Here is a 22,088-nt window from a genome sequence, read left to right on the forward strand (position 1 = left end):
AGTGAAGGAAATAAATATTTTTTTAGATCAACCTCTCCAAGCTAGACTGGTATTAGGGCTTCTAACCAACCCAAGTCGTGGTGATTTCCTTATAACCTTTTTGTAGGCCAGTGAAGGAAATGAGTATCTTCTAAGCTCAGCCTCTCCAAGATGAACTAGTATTAGGGCTTCCAACCGCCCCAAGTCATGGTGATTCCCATATAAACTCTTTGTAAGCCAGTAAAGGAAATGAATATCTTTTGAACTCAGCCTCTCCAAGCTAGATTGGTATCAGGGCTTCTAGTTGGCCCAAGTCATGATGTTTCCCTGATAACCTCTTTGTAGGCCAGAGAGGGAAATGAGTATTTTATAAGCTTAGCCTATCCAGGCTGGACTGATATTAGGGCTTCTAGTCGGCCTAAGTCATGATGTTTGATGATTGATCCGAGTTAATGATTTGGTGAGAAATGACCCTATGTTGGTGGGCGAAGGAGTTTTCTGTAAGATCGTGATCTTGTAATCCTAACTTTTCTCCATTTGAGGAATTTGGTAGTGTCCTCATTAGTCTAATTAATTGTATGAAGAATGCCCTAGGGATGACAAGTAGAAGGTGCTTGATGTGCCCCTAGTTTGGGTTGTCTTTACTAATTGAGTTTGAAGGTCGGCAGGAACTATATGTTATTCCTACTGTGTGAGTATTATGATGCCTCTCTAGGCGATTTTACTAGGGATGGATGGTAGGGATTCTAGTGTTGTTCCCGCCATGTGAGTGTTATAATGCCTCTCTAAGTGTCTCACTGTGGATGGATGAGTGAATGATTGATCGGAAAATCTGTTATGCCTGCTAGGTGAGTATTATGATGCCTTTCCAAGCGTCTTTATTGAGGATGGATGGATGGCAAAGACTTTGGTTTTGTTCCTGCCTCGTGAGTATTATGGTGCCTCTCTAAGCATCTTATTGTGGATGTTTGAAATTTTTGATTGATGGATGAGTGTTGATCGTTGTGGTGGATTCGAGTGGACATGTGTGTTGGAATGCTACCTCAAGTAGTGCTCATTGTGGTGACATTGTGAGCACGAGGATGTCGATATGGGTGACTTGGATATTCTATTGTAGTTGTTGGGGGTGTTGAGGAGTGTTTGCTAGAGGGAAAGTAAGCTCATGTGGTGATGTGGTATTGAGAGTCTTAGTTGGCTTGATAGGATTTAGAGGTCTTTGCTTGACTTGATATGTCTAACTTAGTTGCATTGATGGGATTGCTGCTACGGCAAGTCTTTTCCCTTACTTATAGTGGCGATGTATGATGATGACGTGGATAGTTTGTGGGTAGTGCCCCTATGCTGGTGGGCAGAAGGTTGTCCTTTCGGTGATCATAGCTTTGTCTTTATTTCTTCTATTGAGGACTTGGGAGAAGATGTTGTAGATGCCCTAGCAAGCTCTGCTATTAGCTTGATGCTAGGCTAGGGTGTCGATGACTGAGAAGGCAAATGATGCTTATCAATGTGATTTAGGGGATACTTCTAATGTCCCTAGCTTTGATTGTGTTGTCTTTGCCTAGGCAGTTATTTGTTAGGAATTGTGTGGTTTTAATGTATGAGTATCCTTTCACTGAAGCCTCTTCAGGCTTGAGCTCTACTGATGGGATTCTTTTGGAGTTTAAGTATTGTTTAAGCTAAGGAGCCTCTCTAGGCTTGATATGTACTGTTGTTGGAATAGGCTACTTTTTAGCTGAATCTTTGTTTTTGTGGGTCTTTAGCTACTAGGTGATCAGTCTAGTTTGATTGAGGATTTTTTATATGAGCAATTTTGCCCCTCATTTGGATCTTGGGCATTTGGTAACCCATATAGCTATTGGTTCTTGTCTTGGCTCTTAGTTGGTTTCTCTTGGGGAAAGGGTGGTGGCTTTTCATGTAAGGGTGGTATGATGACTCTGCCCTTTATTTGGATCTTCGATATCTAGTGGCTATTAAGTTGTGTTTTTCATTGGTGAGTTTCATTGGGGAAAGTGTTTTTTAAGTCAGACGAAGCTATTCCCAGTAAGGTTTTGAATGAGACAAATATAATGCATATTGTTATTTCTAACAGATGTGTTAGTGTTTCAGAAAAACATAAGTACAGGCAAGTTGAAAAATAAGGTATATGCATGTACCACTTTCTTCACCAAAACCAAGACAATGTGAGTTAAGCACCAGATGAAGTCTAATCAAAAGAAGGATATACACCAGACAAAGCTACCCACAAACTACAAACCTTGCAATACAGGAAATTCAATCCTTCCTTCCCAACACAAACACAACGCAAAATAAAGAACAGAGCACGAGCAACCAAGATAAAGGGTAAAAGCTACAAGACATCAGATGAAGAGATCAAACGAAATCAAGTCCAGCACAAGAAGGAAAATAATAAAGTCTCGGATGATACAAGACTACAGACGATGGACAATCTAAGTCAAAGCATCCTATACGGAGTTAAAAGTCTGCAGAGCTGACCAGACGAAGAGAAAAGTCAAAGTCTATCTTTTAGATGAAGACTCAAATTTCCAGACGAAAACAAAGAATGTTGAATTGAGTCTAAAGTCTACGAAGTCACAACGAGAAGTATTGCTTAACATCCACACTCTTAGAAGAACACATGAAGTCATCAAAAAAAGAAGAAGAAAGAAGACAAAAATGAACTAGTGCTTATCCACAAGTCAAAGTTGCATGTGTCAGAACAAGTATACCTACCAGGCAGTAAAAGACAACGCCTTTGCAGCTACAATGCCAGGAAAGTACAAATATGCCTAGGTTATAATTAAATTCAGACATAGAAGTAAACAAACGGTACAAAAGACTTCTCATAACACAGATTCGGCGAGCAAAATTTAATGCAAGATCAAATGCATTAAATACAACATCTACAAAGCCTGGACGAACTAAACAAGAAAATCAGATGATAGTTGGTCAAACATCAAGATTAAGTCTGATAAAAAATAGAAGAACAACCTAGAGCGCAACATAAGAAATTAGAAACAAGAGCAAACACTAGACGAAGCCTACTACAAGTCAAAATCTTGAAGTATTAGATGAAAAGCCAAAATAGGGCTAAATCTGGAACAAGACAAAAATGGGTTAAACATCAGATGAAACCAGATGGTAAACTCATATAAAAGCACAAGGTAAGGCACATCATGCGAATCAGACAAATCAAGCTAACTGAATAAACAAATTATGATATGTGTGCCAGATGACTATGAGTCTAATGTCAGACGAAGGCATGTCAAGCACAACCTTCAATGCAACATAAGAAATTTAACGAAGCATGAGTCAAAGATCAGAAGAAAGTCAACTACGCATAAAACGAAGGACATCACAGACTGAAAGATATTTCAAACAAAAATAAAGTTTGTTCATCTGCAATGCTGACCAGATCAAAAGAAAGTCAAAGCATTAAACTCAAATGCTCAAACGAGAATCACATATTGAAATGCATAGGACTAACAGACGCAGATGAAGATCACCATGAAAGCATTTAAAGGATCATGTCTCGCAGGACAACTCAAGCATCATCTACGATAATATAAATGCTCTCAACATGATAGCCTGATGAAAGAAGAAGAAGAAAAGTACGCAAAGGAAAAAACATGCATGTGTCAGAAAAAGTACATCTCTTTTTTAGATAAGGACAACACTCTATAGCTACAGGACAAAAAGGTTCCTAGGTCTCTGCTAAATTTAGACACAGCTGCTAACAAGACAAAGAAGACTTCACGCAATGTCTATAATAGGAAGCAACATTTAATGCAAGATCTCAAGCATTAAATGAGAAGATCGAACTAGTCATGAACGACTACATCTGCTTCAACGGACACTTGCAATGGGAAAATTCTACAGGAAAATATATATATCACTACTGTAAACCTTGAAAGGTTGGCTTTTACATTTTTAACAAGAGTAATTTCAAGCCCACGAAGAAATAAAACCAGAGATAGAACGTATAGAGTCAAATGTACATTGATGTAATTATCTCTGTAGACTAAGGGACTGTAAGTGTATCTTAGGAACATGAACTTAGTGAGTGTATTCAACTTATGTATCCTCTCTGTGAGAGTAAACCAAACACTCAATAGTTGTAAAAACTAAATTTGCATACCTTAGTGAGTGTATCAACTTATGTATCCTCTTTGTGAGAGTAACCCAAACACTCAAACCAAACCTGTTTAGTCATCATATGTAAAGCTTAAAGAGGCTAGGGAAAGAATACTTGTAAAGCCTGGAGAGGCTTGTCAAAGAATATTCACTACGTGCCAGAAGTGGCTGATCAAAGAATACTAGCGTCAATGAGTGAAGTTGACAGGCCAAGAGGTGGTCGAGAATACTCATTGAGAGCCAGAAGTGGCTGATCAAAGAATACTAGTGCTAATAGTGAAGTTAGTGGGCTAGGAGTTGGTCGATAATACTCACTAAGAGCTAGAAGTGGCTAAGCAAAGAATATTAGCGTCGATGAGTGAAGTTGATGAACCAGGAGTGGTTGAGAATAGTTGGACCAGGAGTGGTCATGACCTAGGTGGTCTAGAATACTCACTGCTAGCCTGAAGAGGCTGATTAAAGAATTCTAGGACCAATGAGTGAAGTTGGCCGATCAGGAGTGGTCGTGACCTGGATGGTCTATAATACTCAGTGCAAGCCAAAAGAGGCTAAACAAACAATACTTGTATTTCATTTAACATCTAGTGGAACCCTTCATTTGAAGGAGACTGGACGTAGCTCAGTTTGAGTGAAGTTGTATAAAAATACTAGCTCTACACCTTAATGTTTCAGACGCACTTTTATTTGGTTGATTTATTATACTAAAAACTTCGTCAAATGCTTATCGTCTATTAAAACTATCTTCAGACGAAAAGCCACACTTGTTCAATTTGTTTGCTTAAAGAATGGTTTTCGTTTAAGAAGCATTTTCCCTAAGAAAACGATAAACTCCCAAACGTAAAAGTATTTTGTTGTACCAATCCTGGGCAGTTCTAGTTTAACTTTCACTAATATTATTTTACTGGACAAAAGAGATCCTTCTTGCAAAAATGTTTTTAAAATTCCCTTGTTCACATACACATATATATTCAACCCCCCCTTCTATGTGTTTTTCATCTAACTTCAGTGTTCACTACTGTGCATACTCCATGTATCTCTCAACATTACCTTAATGCAATATAGGTCAAGAGAAAAAGAAAGGGGTGTGTGTGTGTGTTTTTCGCAAATAGTTTGTTCAGAAAGGTAATGTTGAGAGATACTCTGTTCTAGGACACCTAAAAATTCTCCCTATGAGTGTTCACTATTGTGCATGCTTCGTGTATCTCTCAACATTACCTTAATGCCATATAGGTCAAGAGAAAAAGAAAGGGGTGTGTGTGTGTGTGTTTCGCAAATAGTTTGTTCAGAAAGGTTTTCAAAAATGGTTTTTAGAAGCATGGTTGACTAAGGTAGGTTGGTGTTTTAGGTTGATAAACAGGTGTATCAGTTATAAGGGAGTTGTCTTAGTGCTTAGCCTTTTCTTTGAAGCTTAAGTGATGACTTGGAGTCGTGCTTTGATTGAATGATCCCCCTTAAGTTGCCTTTCGGTTTTCAACTCAGGTTGCTGCTTTAGCGTCCTAACTTTTGTTTAGGTTACTTGAAATGTGTTCCCTAGCAGTCATTTTCCTTTTGATCCTTACTTTTGCCTAGGTTACCCTTTTTGATCGTGGTTCTCCTAGCAAACCTTGCCTTTATTTTTGAATAGCCCCCTTAGTGGGTTTCTTATCGAGCTTTTGTTTTTGCAGCATTCATTTGAGATGTGAAATGCTCTTAATTTGATTTTATTAATCCAGTCATGTTTGAATTATGTGATCATTCCTTTATCGTGCTTTCAAACTTTAATGCATGTTAGGCTATCATTCAAGTGATGTCCCTATTCCGAATACGCTTTGTTTATTGCACGTTAATGAGTGAGGCTTAGAGTAAGTGTTTAAAGAGAGAGAAAATAAATGAGATAGAGAAAGTATATGGCATTAAAAATAATATTTTGATTTACATGTTTCCTTCTAATGTAGCTCGAGGGACTTGGCATGCCCCGAGTTCGTGATTTGTACACAAAGAAAAGAAGGGAGAATGCCTGTTAGAGAGGTTTGGTATACTTGAGCCTTCTTTTGATGCCAACGCTTCGGAAAGTCTTATGCAAAGGGAGACGTCACAGCTTATCCTCCCTTAAAGATGCGACTGACTCATATCCTAAACCTTGTTGTCTTGGGTTGTCTTAGAAATATGGTAGCTTAGTCATTCCTTAAACATCTCTACTATGCCCTTGTCTTGGCTGGTACCCCTTTTGAAACGACATTTGTGATACTAAGCTTCTATTGCTTAAGACCCTATTAATGTGAGCGATCCCTAGGGTTTCCTTCGCTATATTCATGTAAGAGATAGTGAATGGCTTGTTTATGAGTAGTTCTTCCTTAGCTTGAATCTACTATCGGCTTGCCATCTACCACGAGCTTAACGAGGAGAGTACAACTTGTGCTTGATGCATTCACAGCTTTTTCCTAGGTGGCGACTATAAATGATAATGAAGGTTGGAGTAGAACTTCCATGGAGTCTCGCTTCTTAAAGGGGATACCCAAGCTACCTTTTGGTTTTTAACTCGAGCAGACATTGCTTATTTTTGTTCTTTTGTCCATAACTTTTTCATAGGACATATCCTATCTGGATTTTTGGATTTTTTTTTCTTACCCTATTTTTTTCCTAGAATTCCCTTTGTGGGTTTTCATTCTAACAAGCTTTTAGCAATGCCTCCGATTATAATGCTTATTCCCCATCTTGCACTTATCTTGGTTAGAAAGATCTATCTGTTCCACCTTGTGTGTTTGAGAAGCTCATCCTCCTCCTCAGGTTCTTTTTATTTCTTCATTGGACTTCTCCTTCTCCTTGGAGATTTTATCTTGTAGCTTACAAGGAGTGTGGATTCGTCCACTCCTAGTTATTCCTTTTATCCTGGTAATGTTGGATGGGTCTTCGATTGATGACGCTTTGATTTCGCAGACTTGCGACACGACTTTATCCTTATCGTATGGGGAAAGGTTTGACGTCTTGATAATTAACTGTTTCAACATTCCTTCCCCGTTACCCACTTGGATTGTAAATTAGTTCAACTATTAAGCGTGCCCCGCTCTAGAGTGCGGGCTTGATTACTAGTGGATTACTTTCCATGATTAATGCGCATAGGTCAATTTCCCTTTCTATTCTTATTTATTTACAAGGAAGGAATAATGCTCTAGATGAATGCCATGCAGGGAGAGTTAAGAATTTATAAATATCAATCTCATTGATTTGTTTATCGGTGAATGTTTAAATAGATTTTGACAGTATTGAGCAAAAATCTAAAGAAATTTTAAGGTGGTTGATGTCTATGTGAAACACACCTTATTAATGCCTAAGTTTGTACTGTTTATTTTTTTTTTGTTCAAGACTTTCGTCTTAGTGGACTTGTAATTTGCCCCAAATATTTTTATTAATAAAATTTTTTTGTCATAGTAGGCCTTTCGCAAACAGTGCATATTAGATTCTAAGAAGGTTTATTTCAATAGACATATCAAAGTAAGGGCCTAACCATAGTATTTTCAAAATCAATTTAGGCCTTTCATAACCTACGAAAAATAAATCCATGATAGAGTAATGAGCTAACCTAAGAATGCATGACATTTTTTTTTGCATATACTTTATCATGCTTTTGTTATCTAAGGAGAGATGATGCATAATAAAGGCGTGAATTTTTTTTACTAAGAAAAATTACCTATATGATGTTTAATGAGATGATGACCTAAGAATGTACAAAAGGGAATTAATTTCTTTATTTATTATTGTTTCTTTCTTTATTATTCGTTTTCTTATTTTCAAATTCCAATCCTATCCTTATTGAGACAAATAATGTGCACAAATAGATGCTCAAGCAACGTACACGCACAAACAATCACGTTCAAATCCATGGGTTGGGGTCCCTGTCAAAGAAAGTGTGTTGTATAGGATGGTTCTAACTGTTCTCACTAGTCTTTAAAGGCTCTCAAGGTGCCCCCATTATAGGGACTCAGTACCTCTATCGCAGTCACCTGGTTGACTCTAGGGTTTAACGCAATATTTTGGGCTAGAGTAACTGGTTATCACCTTGAGTGTGATTTTCGATAAGACCTGCAGGCTCAAGGCCATTCTTGGGTCGGCCATACGCCAACCACTTCCTATGATTTATACACTCATGTCCCCGGCTGTAGGGGGAACTATTGTGTGCAAAGGTTTGTGTACAGTTGTTTACTTCAAACAGGTGCAGAATTTAAATAAACAAACAGATATCAAAGCTAAACAAGTAAATATTTACATGCAAAACAAAGCAAAGTAAATGGGACAAGGTGTTTGAACTACTATCCATATCTGGCTAATTTCATCATTTATTGGGACTGACCCTCTTAAAGGTTTCCCAGTGGAGTTGCCATCTATTGGAACCCAAAAAATTTCAATCTTGGCCATAGATGTACAAAAATTTCAATCTTCTTATCGATTAGAGAATGCCCAGAGACCAGACTAATCCCTTACCGACGGTTTTTGACAAGGTTTGAAGGAGTTGCCACTATCATTTTACTCAAAACATCAGAAAAAGAAAAGGTTTTCAAAATTCAAACCGTGTAGGAAATGTGTTAGGCACCCTATAACACCCTAATTCCGTACTCTATGACGAATTTAGCATAATGATAAACAATAATTTAAAGGTTTACCCCTTTTATTAATTATTTACAGGATGAAAATAACTATTGTCTACATGATTATTTATTTATTTCATATAAGAATTATAAATAAAATAATAAATGAAATAATAAATAAAATAATAAACAAAATAATAAATAAATAAAAGAGAAAAATTTAGAACCTCCGAAGAAAGCCTTTTATAAGGGAATCTTCGCAAATGTGTGCGAGGCGCGTTTTAGTTCCCCTTCACTCTATAAAAGCCTCACTATCACTCAAAGATTTACATACAGATGTCGCAACCCGAAAATTTCCGATCTCGTGACCTATGGTTTAGGCATCCTTTGAAAATCTCATCAATTAAGGAATGCCCAGACACCAGACTAATCCCTAATTAATGGTTTTGAAAATAGGTTCTTGGAGTCGCCACCAATGTTTTACTCAAAACATTGGAAAAAGAAAAGGTTTTTAAAAATTCAATAATGGCCTTGATAACCAGAATTGAGTTCGGGGGTCGGTTACGTGTAGGGAAGGTATTAAGCACCCTTACAGCGCCCTTAATCGGTATCCTATGATGAAGTTAATGTGATAAGAAATAATAAATTAAATATTAGAACCCCTTTATGAATTACTATTTACATGCTTGAAATTTAAATTACACGGTTGACCCTAAAACGTCTACATGATTGCTTTTGTTATAACAATGTATATTAAAAATAAGAAATAAAAGAGAGAGAAGAAGATTAAATAAAATACCTCGTGGCAAGCTTTGTTAGATCTTCAAATATGAAAAATCAAGGTGCTTTGTGGCAACCTTTCACACTACAATTGCCTCACAACACTCGAGAAATACAATAAGAGAGAGAGAGAGAAATTTCGAGCTCTAAAGAGTCCTGGAAGAAATTTTGGGGGTCCTGAGAACTGTGCCCGAGCTGTCTATTTATAAGCATCAGAAGGGTGCCAGAACAGCCCGTTCCAAAATCGGAACGGCCTATTCTGGATCTGGCCGTGATGTGTTAATTTTGTATATTGGAACGGCCCGTTCCAGAGGTGCGTTTAACACATAATTGCTATGCTGGAATGGCCCGTTCCAAATTAAGATTTCAGGCCTTTTTTTGTCACTTGGAACGGCCCGTTCCAATTTGGGAACGACCCATTCCAAATGTATGTTTTAGCCTTTTTTTAAGAGCTTGGAATTTAGGAACAGCCCGTTCCAAACTAAGGTTTTAGGCCCTTTTTTGTAAATTGGAATGACCCGTTCCAGTTTTGGAACAGCCCGTTCCGGGCTACTAAAACCAGCTTATTTAGGCTTTTAACCTTCTAATATCATGTCCTGTTATTTCCATGCTTTGGGAGTTCCTTTCCTTGATAATAGATGTCCATTTCTTTGTTTGTATACCCCCCGGACGAAATTGGGTGTCTACAACTGCCCCTCTTTACTTGTCCTTTGGAATAGCTATGTGTTGCTTTTCCAAAGGCAAGTAAAAACGTAGACATTTCGTCCAGGTCTTCTCTTTGTCTCTTTGTGTGACGCTTCTACGTTGCTTCCCTTGGATAGGTGTATTTGCTCGTATCATTACCTTTTAGAGCAGTTAAGCATTGGTTGCGTACTCTATTGGGTAACAAGGTTGACAAACTGTACACCTAATCTTCAGTCTTTGAGTAGAAGCTCCATTATTTCTCTTGTGATAATGTGTCCCTTTATTTGTAGCTTATTTAAGAAGGAGTATTATTATGGCAGACCTCTCCAGGCTGCCTGCTGAATGGTGAGTATTATTATGCCTGGCCTCTCCAGGCTGCTTGCTGAATGGTGAGTATTATTATGCTTGGCCTCTCTAGGCTGCATGCTGAATGCTGAGTATTATTATGCATGGCCTCTCCAGGTTGCCTACTGATGTTGATGATGTGATTGCTCCTTTTCTTTGGGAGGATGTCTGATGAAGATGAGGATTGCTGGTACGTGGTGCCCTTGTTATGGTGGGCAAAAGAGTAAATGTTGAGTATTATTATGCCTGGCCTCTCCAGGCTGCTTGTTGATGCTGATGATGTGATTGCCCCTTTTCTTTGGGAGGATGTCTGATGAAGACGAGGATTGCTGGTACGTGGTGCCCTTGTGATGGTGGACAAAGGAGTAAATGTTGAGTATTATTATGCGTGGCCTCTCTAGGCTGCCTGCTGATGCTAATGATGTGATTGCCTTTTTTCTTTGGGGAGGACGTCTGATGAAGACGAGGATTGCTAGTAAGTGGTGCCCTTGTGCTGGCGGGCAAAGGAGTAGATGGTTGACAGGGATTCTGGTGTTTCCCCTGCCATGTGAGTATTGTGATGCCTCTCCAGGCATCTTCATTGTGGGATGGTTGGCAAGAGTTTGGTGTTGTTCTTGTCAAGGTGAGTATTGTAATGCCTCTCCTGGCGTTTGCTTGTAATAGGATTTTTTCTAAATTTTATTTTCTTAGCTTCGAATTTTTCAACATCTACAAAGCTTGCCTTTTTTCTGTTTTATTTTTCTAAATGCTTTGGCTTTTTTATCATGTACGAAGCTTGCCTTTTTTTGTTTTATTTTTCTAAATGCTTCGGCTTTTTTAACATGTACGAAGCTTGCCTTTTTTGATTTTATATTTTGTTGTCATCATTGGTGGAGGGATCACATCCCATGATGATGTTATTTGCTGAATCTTTATTGATGAGTATTATTTTGGAAGCCACTCCTGGCTTTGGTAGGAAAACATTCCTGGTCTTGGCATTTTCATAGATCTTCCATCATTCAGTTGAGAAGTGAGGCGCGATGGCTTCTTTCATGCTTATAAGCTTGATTATTCTTCCTCGTCCGGTTCTATCCCGTCTTGTTGTTGACGTGTCTTTCTTTTTTAGGTGGCTGTATGAAACCACTTGTATGGAATGCCCTTGTTGGGGCTATTCATTTTTACATGATCTTGGCTCTTAAAGCACTGTCTAGCTGTTGATCTTTTTTACGAGTGCTTCGACCTCTTAATTCCTCCAACAAGTGATGGATAGACACACACAAAGAATGCAAGAATGCAAAAGAAAATGCAAAACAGGAATGGATTGGATTTTAAAAAAAATTAAGTGAAGTTATACCCTTTTGTGCACACTTGGGCCATATGCATGTTATGCAATGATGCTTCTATGTTAATGCTTAAAATGCAAATTTATTCTTACTTTCAAGAAATTAATCTATGCGCATTGATCAATGACATGGATTGTTAGCCTTTAGCCTTGTTGAATTCAGTGTTGCTTCTTGAACCTGAGGTTTGTGAAGTTCAGCCCTCTCGCTTGTACCGGATATGATATGTTATCCCTTAGATCAGGTGTACCTAGACTCTGTTCTAGGACACCTTCATCTTTTCCTGTGAGTGTTCACTATGCATATTCTGTGTATCTCTCAAATTTATTTTAATGCCATATAGGTCAAGAGGAAAGAGAAGGAGGGGATAGATACATATATTTTTTGTAAAAATTTTGTTAGAAAGGATTTTTTTCAAAAATGATTTATAGAAGAATAGCTGGCCGAGGTAGGCTAGTGGTTTAGGCTGATGAACAAGCTCATTCAAAGTGAGGAAATCCTTTTCCGCATTAGCTTATTATTTCCTTCAAAGTTAAGCGATGACTTGGGATTGCATATTGATTAAATGATCTTCCTAAGCCTCCTTTCGGTTTTCAGCTCGGGATGCTACTTTGTCCTAACTTTTGCATAGGTTACTTGAGATGTGTTCCCTAGCAGACATTTTCTTTTTTTTTTTATCCTCACTTTTGCCTAGGCTACCCTTTTTGTTTGTGGGTCTCCTAGTGGATCTTTCCCTAATTTTTGCGCTGCCCTCTTAGTGAATTTCTTGCCTGACTTTTGTCTTTGTAGCATTTGTGATCATCTTTCATTCCTTCATTAAAGGGGAATGCCCCTTGTACTGATTTTGTTTGGACTTTTATCCACAAGTCATGCCAACTTTGATTGATCTTTATGTTTTTTATTGCGTATTAAGCCATTGTTTCTAATGACGTCTTTATTTCAAATGTACTTGTTCATTTAAGGTTTGTTGACAAGGCTTAGAGTAGATAAAAGGGAGAAGAGAAATGAATTAGAAAAGTGTATGGCATTAAAATAGAATTTTCAATCTACACGTGCCCATTTAATGTAGCTTGAGGGCCCGGGCATGCCCCAAGTTCATGATTCGTACACAAAGAAAAAGAAGGAGGTTGCCCCTTAGAGAGGCCTAGGTCATCTAACTGTAAAGCTAGTCCTCCACTTGTTTGGATGTGGCACTTTAGAAGATCTCGTGTAGAGGGAGGGCACTTTAGAAGATCTCGTGTAGAGGGAGGTCCTTTGGCTTCTTCTCTCGTAAAGGTATTTTCGACCCATATCCTAAGCCTTTCCTAAGAAGTAGGAATGGGTAGAAGCGGTGATAGAGTTTTCCATGGAGTCTTGCTTCTCAAGAGAAACATTCAAGCGGTCTCTCGATTTTCAGCTCGAACAAACATTACTTCTCGATTTTTTTTTTCCTAGAATGCCCTTTGCGGGTTTTCATTCTAGCGGCTTCTTAATAAGCAATGCTTCTCTCTTGTTGAAATCATCTTTCAAGAAAGCTCTATTCACTTTGCCTTAGTGTTTGAGGGATTCGCCCTCCTCAAATTCTCTTTATTAGCTTGCAACTCGTTAGGAGTCTGGATCCATCCATTCCTAGTCATTTTTCATTCCACTTGGATTTTATGGTTGCACGACACGGCTTTATCCTCTTAGGGCAAGAATTGGCATCTTAATGATTGTGGGGTTCTTTACCCTCAACTCTTTATGCATGGCTTGCTTCCATTACTTCCGATTAACGCACATAGGTTAGTTTCCCTTTTTATTCTCATTTATTCTTTTAAAAGGAGGGATATGTTCTAAATGAATGTAATGCAGAATGTAGAGAAAGTTGAGAATAATAAATATCAGTCTCATTGATTTGTTTATCTGTGAATGCTCAAATAGATTTTAACAGTATAAAGCGAGAATCTATATTAGATTCTAAGAAGACTTACTTTAACAAACATATCAAAGCAAGGGCCCAACCATAGTATTTTTTTAAAAATTGATTTGGGCTTTTCTTTAGGGCGCAGGTACTGTCGTATATTAGAGCATTCACTTTTCTTAACTTTCTACACGTACTGCAACCTAATTATCCTTAGCTAATAAAATAAAATGAATGAAATTAATGAGCTAATCTAGAATGCATGTCATATTTTTTGCCTAATCTTTATCATGTTTTGATTAACTATGAGATATGATGTATGATACGAATATATATATATATATATATATATATATATATATATATATTTAAAAGCTATTATAAATATATTTTTTTTTGGAAAGGAAACTACTTATATGGTGCTATGATATGATGACCTAAGAGTGTACAAAAGGAGTATAAATTTATCTATTTTTTATATTTTTATTATCAGTTTGCTTGTTTTAAAAATTTAATCCACTCTTATTAGAACAAATAATGCAAACAAATGCACACACACATGCTCAATCAACATACACCCGCGAACAGTCACATTTAAATCCTTGGTCTGTGGTCCCTGCAAGAAATGTGCATTGTATAGGACAGTTCTAATCTCACTGGTCTTAAGGCCCCCAAGGTGCCCCCATTATAGGGACCCAGTATCTCTATCACCGTCACCTGGCAAATTCTAAGGTCTGTCGCAGTATTTCGGGCTAAAGTAACCGATTATCACCTTGAGTGTGATTTCTGACAAGGCTCACAGGCTCCAAGGCCAAACTTGGGCCGGTCGTACGTCAACCACTCCCTATGTTTAATACCCTCATGCCCCCGAGTGTAGGAGGAACTGTTGTGTGCAAAGAGGTTTGTGTGCAATTGTTATTTCAAACATGTGGAATTTAAACAAGCAAATAGATATCAAAGTCAAACAAAGAAAAAAAACGAGGTAAAGGGGAAAAATATTTAAATTATTTATTCTTATTTTATTAACTTCATCATTTATTTGGGCCCGACCTTCTTAAAACGTCCCCAGTGGAGTCGTCATCTGTCGCAACCCGAAAATTTCTGATCTCGCGACCTATGGTTTAGACATCCTTTGAAAATCTCATAAATTAAAGAATGTCCGGACACCAAAATAATCCCTAATTAATGGTTTTGAAAATAGGTTCTTGGAGTCGCCACCAATGTTTTACTCAAAACATTGGAAAAAGAAAAGGTTTTTAAAAATTCAATAATGGCCTTGATAACTAGAATTGAGTTCGGGGGTCGGTTACGTGTAGGGAAGTTTTAAGCACCCCTACAGCGCCCTTAATCGTTACCCTATGATAAAGTTAATGTGATAAGAAATAATAAATTAAATATTAGAACCCCATTATGAATTACTATTTACATGCTTGAAATTTAAATTACACGATTGACCCTAAAACGTCTACATGATTGCTTTTGTTATAACAATGTATATTAAAAATAAGAAATAAAAGAGAGAGAAGAAGATTAAATAAAATACCTCGTGGCAAGCTTTGTTAGATCTTCAAATATGAAAAATCTAGGTGCTTTGTGGCAACCTTTCACACTACAATTGCCTCACAACACTCAAGAAATACAATAAGAGAGAGAGAGAGAGAGAAATTTCGAGCTCTAAAGAGTCCTGGACAAAATTTTGGGGGCCCTGAGAACTGTACCCGAGCTGTCTATTTATAGGCATCAGAAGGGTGTTAGAACGGCCCGTTCCAAAATCGAAACGGCCCGTTCTAGATTTGGCCGTTATGTGTTAATTTCGTATATTGGAACGACCCGTTCTGAAATCAGAACGGCCCGTTTCAGAGGTGCGTTTAACACATAATTGCTATGCTGGAACAGCCCGTTCCAAATTAAGATTTTAGGCCTTTTTTGTCACTTGGAATGGCCCGTTCCAATTTGGAAACGGCTTGTTCCAAATGTAGGTTTTAGCCTTTTTTTAAGAGCTTGGAACGGGCCGTTCCAGTTTTGGAACAGCCCGTTCCAGTTTTGGAACAGCCCGTTCTGAGCTACTAAAACCAGCTTATTTAGGCTTTTAGCCTTCTGATGTCATGTCCTGTTATTTCCATGCTTTGGGAGTTCCTTTCCTTGATAATAGACGTCCATTTCTTTGTTTGTATGCCCCCGGACAAAATTGGGTGTCTATAACAGAGGGGGAAGCTATGTAGCTTGGGGTGTGTCTAATCCCTTGGCCAGAGGGTTTCTTATATAGCCATCTAAGGGGCAAAAACATAAAAGAGTTGTCCGATGTGGGACTTAAAAATACAATCTTTTTAAGGCACCGTCCAGGACCTTTAAAGAACTCGTTAACCATTGTATCATGTTGGTTTTTTGATGGTACCCTTTCAATATATTAATCTTCAACTTTAATAGTTGAATTGTTGAAATTAGGTCTATAGAAAGAGATACTATTAGAACAAAAACGTTGTTTGGTATAAGACTCCTCTTTTCCAATTGCAGTGCAGGGCTTCTAGAGAATTCGTTAACTGTTGGATTACGCTGAAATTTATCAATGATATCTTCTCAATACATTGATCTGTAACTTCAACGATCGAATTTTCAAAATTAGGTCTATAACAAGAGATATTATTAGAACAAAAACGTTGTCCAGCGCAAAGCTCTTTTGGAAAGGGGAACGGGTCGTTCCAAATTTGGAACAGGCTATTCCCAATTAGGGTTATAGGCCAAATTTTGGGTTAGGAACGAGTTGTTCTAATTTCGAAATGGGTCGTTCCCAAATAAAATTTAATGTGCAATTTTGTGGGCCCAAACAACCCATTCTGGTTTGGGGATGACCCGTTTAGGCCTATATTTCTCAAGCCATTTCTATCGGTTGGAACGACTCGTTCCAAATTTGGAATGACCCGTTTCGCGCCTGGAACCACGCTTTCAAGTTTATGGGCCTTTTGTACTGGTCCGCTTTGATGCTTTATTGGGCCCTTAAGGATCGTTTGTCTTGTTTAGTAGCCCTTTTGCCTTTAATTCAAGTACCTCGGACGAAATTGGATGTCTACACTTATCAACTGAAAAACATAAATCCCTTTATAGGGTTACATATATACTTTGTACATATATACAATCTACATAAACTACACCAATGTATACATAATATCCCTATCATTGATCAAATATCTATACAACAATTATACTACATTAGAATAACCTAACAAAAATTGGGTCAACAACAACATGATCCTCCACCAACCAATCAAACTATCTTACTAATCCTACATTTCTCTAATATCAAGTATGATCATTGCAGTTCCAACCACAAGGAAAAGAAAAGGATAAACTTGAGAAAGAATCAACATAAATAATTCAAAAAAAGTTCACTCAAGTAAAAACTTCAATTGAAATCATTCACCAATGATGTAAAGAAAACAACCGAGTAAAATCCACTAGCAACTAATCATTATATAAACAACTAAGCAAAGATGATAACAAACTTTCAAACACATCTTAACATCTTCACAACTTCAAACACAACAAAGGAATAACTAACAACTGAGCAATTATTAAACAACCAATAATAATTGTTAAATAATTTAACAAAAAATGCATTGTCAAACAATGGAGATCTCCTATAATGATGATGAGTAGTATAAGTGACTTAACCTTACTAAATCACAATGATTGGTATAAAACTATAAATAACAATGGTCAGATTGATTTATCAAGTTTTGTCACTTAAATTAAAAATATCTAGCACTATTGTCAGGGTAGAATGACTTGGGTATGAGCTTACCATGACCTAAGCATGCATAATTAAGCCTCCTATGTGATTAGTCAGTTGACTACCCATGTCTGGCCTCATTCACATGGAGAGTTTCTACCTAACTCATGTTTGACACCACTCAACTTACACCTAGCATCATTCAAGTAGAGAGTCATTCAAGTAAAAAATCTCTGTGTCATACTTGACGCCTCTCCACTTGGGCTTGATGTCACCAAGGAAGAAAGCTCCTCAATCACTCATGCTTGGAGAGCTCCTCATTGATCCATGACTGGCACTACCAATCATGCACCTAGCATGATCAGGGTAGAGAACTCCTAACTTATGCCATGCTCGATGCGATGATGATTTTCTCACATAACAGAATCATCAAATGACTAAATCCTGCAAATCAAACTAGCCCAAACAACATGCAATCCATCATATAACATATATGCACCATAAACAACACCAAACCAACTCAAAACAATACATACAACCATCAAACTTCAAGATCATTAAAGTCACTCAAGAGAACTTTAAATAGCATTTTTTGAACAACTTTTAAATTCATAATTTTCACCAACTCAATCATGCAATGACAAATCTAGGCAACAAAACAACAAGTATTCATCAAACAACATTCAATTCATAAACTTCCCTTACCTCTAATAGCTCTAACTAAGAGGAAATGCAAAAAAATAATGTGGATTTAGCACATCGAGAGGAATACACTCTCCTCCATTTCTTCTTTGATATTTTTTAAAGCTTCCAAGAAGAAACTTAATACCTGTAGAATTTGTAGGTGTTTCAATAGGAGATATGATGTTCTTTATAAATAGAATTAGGATTAGAATGATAATTGGTGCCCCTTGTATAGGTGACTATAAGCTTAGAGATAAAGTTGCATGATTTCTGAAGATATATCATGGTGGTTGTGTGAAGATGAATCCAAACTATATCTGATAGGTCTCGAGTTTCCACACTAAAGACTTGTTGATTCTCAACTTAATATCAAAAGGATACCTCCAAGACTACATAACAAGGATCCAAATATTGTTTCACTGAATAGTATGTTTCCCAAGACCAATCAATATTTGACTTGCTGAACATATTCCTTTCAGATCAAGCTTAACAAATAGTAATGTCTGATCATTATGCAATAATAAAATTTCTTAAATGTATTTAAAAATGTCTTATCGATTAATGGTAACATTTTGTCTCATATATATACACCTACATTTCACCTTTAGTTGGTACACTTACTCTTACAATTACACCATACACTCCGATTATCCACCAACTTTGGCATTGGAGTCCCTTTTGTAGGTACTATGGAGAAAAGACACACTAGAAGGGGGGTTGAAAAGTGTATATCAAAACCTCACACTTTTGTGTAGTGAAAAGAAAATAACTTATGAAACGAAGCGCTGGAGAAGAGTTAGATGAAACATTAGAGATTTTTATACTAATTTATCTCAACCACCAAGATTACATCCAGTTCTCAATCCAACCAGATTGAGTTCCACTAACTTTCAACAAAGTGACAAGTATTCTTTTACCAAGTCACTTTTGGCTCAATCCTAAGTAGTCTTTGACTTGCCTCTTTAAGTAACTACCAAAATATTCTTTGAACAACAAGCCTTTTCAGGCTTAACACCAAGTATCCTTTCAACCAAGCCTTTTTAAGCTTAACACCAAGTATTCTTTCAAACAAGTCTCTTCAGGCTTAACACTAAGTATTCTTTCAACAAGCATCTCTAAGCTCAACCCCCTTACAATAAAGGTAATGAATGATTACAAGATTGTTTCGTCTCTTTTAGACATGGTGTAATCAGTAATGAAAGCACAAGTAATCTACAAAGAAATATATACAAGATTTATCATAAGTTTTTCTTTGTAGTTTTCTACTCTGTGTATTTTAGTATGTTTCTCTATACAATTTTCTCAATGTGTATAATTTCTTTGTTTCTTTGTTGTTCATTATTTTTTCTTTCTTGAAGACTTGATTCTTTTATAGTAGCTTCATAGAAGATGATCATTGTAACAATTTTGAGTTGAACTCACAATTTTCTTCATGAGTTGCTTCATCTATCTTCTTTATTGATCATAGAGATTATCATTGCTACATTTAATGGGAGCATTAAATGCCTTTCAGTAAGGCATATATTTCTTATATAATCTAGTGAGCTACTTATCATCATTTCCTTCTAAAACGAGCATGACAGAAGTAATGTCAGTGTTGAGCAGTTGAAGTTAGCGTAGAGCAGTTCTTTACAGAGCCTTTTCCATGATATTTGGAATTTTTCCTTTTGCTTCTAACAAATAAATTGACTTTTCCTTCTTTAACAGATTTTGAGAGTTCCAAGACTTTTTTCTTGTTCGATATGTTAAGGAATAAAATACTTAATGAAATTTAATGTTAGTCTCACTTAGATGCATATGTTTAATGCATAATGAGACAGACTGCATGTTTTGTCTAATTTTCTTCATCTTATAGACAATATATATTTTTCACACTTCGTTTGATATAGGATATCTTTGTGGATAATTCATTTAGTTTAGAGGAAAATCTTTTGTTTGTTATCATTAAAAACTTAAGTGATCCAAGACCGCCTTTTGACTTAATAGGTACAACCACTAATTTAAAGACTAAAGACTTTGGATGAGGACAAGTACTTTTTCAACAAGTACATTTGACGCCCACTATAGACCATAGAAAAATTATTCTTATGATATCTATTAACAAGCATATGGTAAGAACAAGTGAGTCACCAAGCTTAAATCAATAGATACCAAACAACACTCGAATGTTATTAGAATTACAGAAGGAGCTACAAAAATGTTGTGAGCAAAGCAAGCGACAATAGAAACAACATGAGAAGAAGATGACAATCCTTAAGCAACAAAACTCCAAAATGTGATGATTGATTGAACAATCGCAAACAGTACGAAGATAATAACTAGGGGTAACGATCATACTTGGTGGCTAGACTCATCTAACTCCTTAGGTGATTCCATTTTTCCTTATAACATGGCCTCATCTGAAGTGCCAATCTCAAAGGGGATTCTGATTACTTAGGCATCTCGCTAGGCTGCCACATCAATACCTCATTTTAATGCCATTCTTGAAGAATTTGTAAGCATTCCTTCACAAATGATATCATAGAGGTAGCTCTCTTAAGGGGATGGAAGAACATGGGCTTTGACAAGTATGATGAAACCTTTAACCCCAATGACCATGTTAATTTGTATGCTTCAGATGTTAGCATGCTTACTAGTACTGATGCAATTATATGTTGTTTGTTTTCTAATTCTCTAAAGGGGGTAGCCCTAAAGTGGTTTACACGTCTCCTTTCCTACTTGATTCACTTTTTTAGAATGCTAGTCTTTTAATTCACTATGCAATTTGGCACTAGCTGGCCGCACGCCATGATGTTGATCGCTCTTATTAGCATTAAGCAAGGTAGTGAAGGTAGCCTTCATGGATAGGTTTGTGAAGGTAGCCTTTGAAATCCTCAACTTGGTTGAGGAAGTCGATTTGCACTAGATGTTAACAACTTTGAAGCCAGGTCCTTTCCTAGGTAGTCTGTACAAGAAGCTGACACTCTTTATGGAAGAGTTTCGTTAAAGAGTAGTGAAATACATGCAAATGGAAGAATTGATTAAGTTTCAAGAATGTTTCGACAAGGAATGAGGTAAGGATAAAGCAAAGCTTAGGGAGAATGTTGGCAAAATGCTTGGGTACTCGATTACGGGAGTCTATTGCGAGTAAAGTTAAGGAAAGTCCTAAAGGACTGGTTGCTTAAAATTGTTTCTTAGTTTGCTACAAAAACAAGGGGCTGGAATTTCCAACTTATTAGTGGCTTTCTTTTAGTATCAATTATGGCTTGCATTAGGTCCATCCCTCCCCCAAAAATGTAGCATGGTGTGGATGTTGTGTCTTGGAAGGGGACTAATGACGAAGAGTTTTCAATTTCTTCAAACTATATTTATTTAACTTTCGAATGAATTGGGGAGGGGCTATCCCCTTATTTATGGCAATTTGGGGTTGGTAGGGGCCTCAACGAGTTTGAAAGTATGTTTAGAAAAATAAAGTTCTAGCTTTGGCCCTGTCGACAAGTTAATTAGTTTTGGTTTGTCTCTCTATGAAAGTTTAAGAATTTTTAATGTTATGCCTTTTTTTGTTCTAATAGTAAGTTGATGTAAGTTCTATTCCTTACTTTGGTGACTTTAATCGATCTTTATTGGAATTTTTTTAACCCTTTCAATTTACCAAAAAAAAAACAAAAGATTAAAAGTTTTCTAAGTTTCTCAAATTTTAGGAATTAATCTAAGAGTAAAAGATTCATAAGAATTTCATTTTTTAACTTAGAAAATTCTCATTTTTATGAAAAATATATTAATATGTACTTTTCATAAAATTAAAATATAATTAATTTTGAAAAATAGATACTAAAGAAAAATATTTATTTATGTTTCTTGTTTAAACATTATTATTTATACTAATAATAAAAGAGATTTTCTCATTAGTGTATACTTTTATATTTTTCATTTTAGCTTCAATAACTATATATAACCTTGAATAATCTTACAACTTATCTAAATAATTTTTTATTTTCTCTATTTTTAATCAAGGGAGATAA

This window comes from Cajanus cajan, chromosome 3 (assembly GCF_000230855.2).
Source record: "Cajanus cajan strain Asha chromosome 3, NIPB_CcT2T_4, whole genome shotgun sequence".
Taxonomy (NCBI): Eukaryota; Viridiplantae; Streptophyta; class Magnoliopsida; order Fabales; family Fabaceae; genus Cajanus; species Cajanus cajan.